This window comes from Phaseolus vulgaris, chromosome 11 (genome assembly GCF_000499845.2).
Source record: "Phaseolus vulgaris cultivar G19833 chromosome 11, P. vulgaris v2.0, whole genome shotgun sequence".
Lineage (NCBI taxonomy): Eukaryota > Viridiplantae > Streptophyta > Magnoliopsida > Fabales > Fabaceae > Phaseolus > Phaseolus vulgaris.
The window spans coordinates 38,242,141-38,248,448 of record NC_023749.2 but is presented as its reverse complement, the minus strand read 5'-3'; positions in this window follow the sequence as shown (position 1 = coordinate 38,248,448).

The following is a 6,308-nucleotide window of genomic DNA, read 5'->3' as shown; positions in this document are numbered from 1 at the left end:
AGTCCTCAGTGTTTCTGGGGGCGAGAAGATGTAACCCCTGAGGCAATGTAGAGGCACCAGTGAAAAAGTCCTCAGTGTTCCTGGGGGCGAGAAGATGTAACCCCTGGGGCAATGTAGAGGCGCCAGCAAAAAGTCCTCAGTGTTTCTGGGGGTGAGGAGATGTAACCCCTGGGGCAATGTAGAGGCACGAGTTAAAGACCTTCTCGCCGATGAGCGAGTTCACGCAAGATAAAATCCTTCTCGTCTCGAACGAGTTCAGGTATGGTGTAAAGGGTGGAAGAAGTTTGGAGGGTGGCTAAGGTGGGTTCGAAGAGAACGCCTAGTCACCCGGTCTTTTGTTCTGAAGTTCAGGAAGGTAGAGAAGGATCCGAAAGGCGCCTCTACCCCCAGATAAGGGAACAATGGCCAAGTTGTGGAGGCAGGAAGAAGCTGATATCGCCAAGAGTCTTTGGCGACCAGGAAAGTTCAAGCAATGGCGAGAATGTTAGGACCCGTTTTGATAAGGCAGATCGGGTGAGCGACGTCTTAAGCCATTAGTTGAGTTGAAGTTTGTTATTTGAAGAGCGATTTTACGCTAAGGTTCATTGCCTTGAGATTACAAGTTGTTAGAGTGATTGTTATTCGAAAGTCGGTGGTTCGAAGCAGCTAAGTATATGATCGCGCTTACGAAATTACTAAGTTAATTTCTTCGAAGTAGATTGTGCGAGGAAAGTTAAAGCAGCCAAAGAAGTTGCTAGAAGAAATACAAGGACTTTATCATTAAAGTAAATATCAGTTCCAGGCACATGTACAGAAAAATAGAAAGTTCATTACAATCATACGTAAGGAGAAAGCATAAAGGTAGTGGATGGAGGGAATCAATCAGTCTTCAGCAGGAACAACCTTCCCATCCACCACCTCGTTGTTGAGGGACACCATGGTAAGATCTAGATCGGGGAACAGGCAGGCGAACTGTTCCCGGGCGGCCTCGAATCCAGCAGCGAGAATATGGGCCGAACTCAGGTTAAGTTCTTCGATCTGTTTCTTCAGCCCCTCGTTCTGCTGCTTCAGCTCTTCAGCTCTTCAGCTTGCTTCTTGAGTTCTTCGATGGTTGCCTGAGCTTGAAGAAGGTCTTCAGCAACCTTCTTGGATTCTGCCTGCACCTGGCCCAGTTCAGCGGCGATCTTCCCTTTTTCTTTGTTGGCTTCAGCAAGCTTGGCCATGGTGTCGTCTCTTTCTTTTTCCACCGTCCCCAGGAAGACCTCCCGATCGGCTGACCTTTGTTCGAGCTTCTTTACCTTGGCGGCATCAGCTTTGATCAAGGCCTCCAGGTCAGCCACTTTGACGCGATAAGGCACTAGCTTGCTCTCCAGCTCAATCTTCTCTTGAGCTAAGAGCTGCACCTTATGGCGGAGATCGGTGGCCTCCTTGCGCGCCACCCGGAGCTCGGTGCTCATGGCATCTTCTACTCGGGAGTGTCCAATCTCGGCGAGTGTCAGATTGCAGGATAACTTCTCCGCCTCAATCCTTATAGTGCTGTTCTCAGTTCGAAGGGCGAAGAGGTCATCCTGGAGCTTCCTGGTGGAACTCTCCACAGCTTTAGAGATGATGGAGGGGAAATCCTCCGCCATCATCTTCAGTTTTGCTGAAAAGGGCTCCCATACCCTTTTAACCTCAAGAGAGAGGTTTGCTGGTGGAGGCATCGGGGGGGCTTGTTGTTGGTTTTCGCCGCCACCTTCTTGAGTTGGGTGTTCAGTAAGCGCTTCTTGGCGTGGTGGCGACGTCGGGGATTCAGTGATGAGGATTGGAGAATTGTGGGCACCCTCATCCCCGATTGGTGCAACGTTTGCGGTTGAGGCATTTGAAGGAGGACCCCCTCCAGCTGATACATAAGGCGTGGAGGCGCTCGGGGGGTCCTCCATGAAGTTAGGCTCGGCGGCCTCAACCACAGGGGGCGCAGACGCCAATGGAATCGCTTGGACTGGCGAGGCGGGAGCTGGTGGAGGAAGCAATGTTGGAGGCGGAGTGGGTGTGGATGGCGGTGTTGATGTTGGAAGAGGGGGCGGAGCAGATGGTGAAGAGGGCGCCACCCTCTTCCTCTTGGTGACAAGGCCATCTTCCGTCGCCTCATCATCTTCTTCTTCTTCCTCATGGACTGCTTGGGGGGCTTTCCTCTTTGGTTTCCTGAGGATAAGCTTTTTGCGTTGGTTGGCAGGTTGGGCCTCGGGAGGAGTTGGGCCTTTGGGTGGCGATCTGCCCTGCGCAGCGGCGATCTCCACCAATGAGTTTGGCACGGTCTGGGAACCCGATGCCAACCCGTGGGTTCGGGCGAGCGCCCTCAGCTCAGCAAGTTTGCCCTGGCCCAACATACGATCTGCATAAAGCAAAGTTGCATGGGTTAGCTCAGAGAGAAGAATAAATGCATAAGTCAGTATGCAGCAGAAAGCAGATCAGTGGTGCAGAAAATAAAACCAAAGTCTTGTGCACAACGCACAAGACGCCCAGAAACAGTTAACAGAGATAATGCCAAAGTAAAGACTTAAACGTTGAAGTGAGTTCTAACCTATGCGAACTTCGAGTTGATCTTCGAAGAACTCGTAGGAGATGAGTGTTGTAGTGAGGAAGGTAATGTTGGCATCTGCCACACTCTTCCAGAAGAAGCATAGGTCTTTGTCCAAGGCACCCATGCTATCAGGACTTCTTGGCCTCCTGAAGCTGCCTTTGGACTCTTTGTTCCCCTTGTTTACCCAATACAAGGGGAAACCATCGAGCAGATAAGCGTCCTTGTCATTGGGGCGCACCTGGACGAACTTGCCCTTCCAGTCTTTGTAGGATTGCTGGAAGATAGAGAGGATCGACCTCCCAGCAATCCCGTTCAAGCTCACCCATTGGCGATCTCCTGGGTGCTTGGCTTCAAAAAGAAAGAGGAAGACGTCCACTGATGCTGGCAGCCCCAAGTGGTCGCACATAATCAGGAATACCCGCACGAACGCCCAGATGTTGGGATGGAGCTGGGCGGCGGCGATGTCGAGCTCGGTAAGAAGCTCCCTTTCAAAGCGAGTGAAGGGAAACCTAAGTTTCACCTTCTTGAACAGAGTGGTGCATATGAGGCAGAACAACCCGCCGGTGTTCCCCTTGTCGTCAACGCACACCGGCATGTCGGGAGAGCAAGGTAGCACCATCATCTTCTTGTCGTGCTCCTTGTGGAATGATAGGTGAGGCTCGTCCCCTTTCTTTAAACGAAGAACTGCCCCAGCAGAGTTTACAGAAGATGTTTCCTTCAACAAAGTCGAGGTGGCCCATGGGTACAGTTTTTTGAAGTCTGGGGAGGGAACAGAGGCTCCTCCGGCGACAGGGGGAGTGGCCTGAGCCAGGTTAGAGCGAGAGGGTGCAGGCCTCTCATCCTGAGAAGAAGAAGCACCAGGTGCTCGCGGTTGGTCGTGTGCTTGAGACGAAGGGTTTCGAGACGAGGGAGGAGGATTTGGGGTAATCTTTGAGCGAGCCATCTGCAAAGGAAGAAGAAAAGAAAAGGTGATCAGGGTTCGCAGAGGCTGACTCGATCGTGGAAGAAGGGTGAAAGACGAACGAACGAAGGTTCGTTGTAACGAACACGAAGCCCTAAGTTACGAGAAAGGAGAAATGGAAAAAACAACCCACAACGTATGCACCAGACAGTTAAAGGATGATGCGAATCGGTTAAAATGCAGGAAAAACCAGCAGAAGAAGGAAAGGAAGTACCTTTTTATGATCGGGAGAGTGATGAAGGAAGTTGGTGATTCAGGAGGTTGAAGAACGTTGAGAGCTTTTGCAGAAGAAAGTTGAAGCGTCTGAGAATACGAAGAAAGTGATGGAACAGTGGAGCGAAATGGGTTTAAGGGTTTTTCGAATAAGTTTGGGAAGCGCAAACGTCAGTTGAAGGTAACCGTTGATGAAGCCACGTGTCGAGCGATGGGAGGAGTGTTTGGTGGAGCGTCAGGAAAGCAGAAAGTACAACCGCTTGGAATTCTGCGCCAGCGCCACGTAGATCGGTATTGACGTGACTCCTTTAGTCTTTTCGCTGGACAAGTCTTCGCATAAGACTGGGGGGCTTGTGTATCGCCCTGGTATTCGGGAGTGATGACGTGGCATCAAGCTACAGTATAGGCGTGTTGACGAGACGCCAGGTTGGCAGGAGGGAAGGGAGTCGGGGGGCTCGTGAAATCGCCAGTTATTAAGTTGGCGTGCTCCGATCTCCAGCGTACCAGAACCGGCGGTCACTGGGTTAAAAATGAAGTCACCAGATGTAAACTCAGGCGACCAAGTGATTAGAGATCGCCGGAGCAAGCACATCGCCGAAGATGAAGGCGGTACAGACTATGAAGGCGGTCGGCGAGACCACAGGGAAGGTGCGTACGAAGGCACCCTAGCTCGCCAATCCAGTAGAGATCGCACTCCATGACAGCTATGCACTGAGTAGTATCATGCATAAGTAACTTAGCCAAAGGAGAAGTCAGAAGCAGCGCCCAAGTCAAGGAGGCTCCAGATGATGGCACGTGTACAGCTGGATGCGAGCCACGTGTCCAGATGTGTAACTGCCAGGAGAGAGAAAGTGACCAGGTATATAAGGGTTTCCCAACGAACTTCTGAGGTACGCACGTTCAGATTGTCTTCTTTACGCTTGCGAGTTCTTGAGTATATTGTGAGAGAGAGAGAACTGGTTCACGGTTCCTTGAGAGTTCTTGAGTGTTACTCTTGAAGTATTTGGTGGCTCAGTCACTGACTTGGGCGTTGGAGTGCGATCGGCCGCAGCGGCGTCGCTCTGTTCTTTTGCAGGTTCTTGAGGTGGATCGTGACGAAGGACGGGGGTTGACGCGGTGCACACGTCGATCCAAGTTTGACGAGGCAAGCTTCAACGTTCTGGTCAACAGGCAGGATCAAAGATTTTATACAATTTGCACTACGTAAAACGATTAATAGTGGTCATGATGAAGCAAGGATCAGGTGTTCGTGCGTTAATTGTTTAAATGGAAGGATACTGGATGTTAAGATAATGAGGGAGTACCTTCTGTGTGATGGGTTTCTTCGATCTTATAAAACTTGGACATGACATGGTGAATTGTTAAATTTACCACGTGTTTCCGTAACTGAAGAATATGTGGGGTCCACCATGGATGATGCAGTACATGATGATGTAGATGATGATCGACTGGAGGACATGATTCTTTATGTGGGAGCTGAGTCTTTTGCAGAAATGCATGGATATGAAAGTATGTCAAGCGATGTAGAGACTCCATTGTATCCTGGATCAACTAACTTCACACGGTTGTCGGTGGTGTTAAGATTGATGAATTTGAAGGCAATAAATGGATGGACTGGTAAAAGCTTCACGGAATTGCTTCAGTTGTTGAAGGATATGCTTCCATAGGGAAATACTCTACCTAATTATAATTATAAGGCCAAAAAGATTCTTTGTTCAATGGGTATGAAGTATAAAAAGATACATGCATGTCTTAATGATTGTATATTATACCAGAAAGATTTTGAATTCTTGAAAAGTTGTCCGAGGTGTGGGTTATCACGTTATAAGTTGAATAAAAAAGAAGATGATACTATTGAAGATATAGAAAAGCATGGACCCCCAATGAAGGTTATGTGGAATTTTCCTATCATTCCAATGATGAAGTATTTGTTTGCAAATCCAAACAATGTTAAGAATCTTAGATGGAATGCAGATGAGAGGAAATGTGATGGCATGTACCAACATCCCGCTGATTCTATTCAGTGGAAGAAATTTCATGATGAGTTTCCAGAGTTTGGTAAAGAATCGAGAAATATCCGACTTGGTTTAGCTACAGACGGAATGAATCTGTTTGGTAATATGAGTACAAATCACAGTTGATGGCCTGTTTTACTGGTTATTTACAACTTACCTCCTGGATTGTGCATGAAGCGAAATACATGATGTTGTCTATGATGATATCCGGTCTGAAACAACCAGGGAATGAGATAAATGTTTATCTAAGTCCCCTAATTGAAGATTTGAAGTTAATGTGGGACTAGGGTGTTGAAGTATTTGACTGATTTGCTAATGAAACTTTCAAGCTTCATGCCATGTTATTTTGCACCATCAATGACTTTCAACATATGGTAACTTAACATGTTATAGTGTTAAGGGTCATAAAGCATGTCCAATATGCGAAGAAGACATTGTTTCTCAACAATTAAAACATGGAAGGAATACAATATATCTTCGGCGTCAGAGCTTTCTTAGAAGTCATCATCCTTACCAGAGGTTGAAAAAAGCCTTTAATGGACACCAAGAGACTAGTGGTCCACCAACTCCATTAACT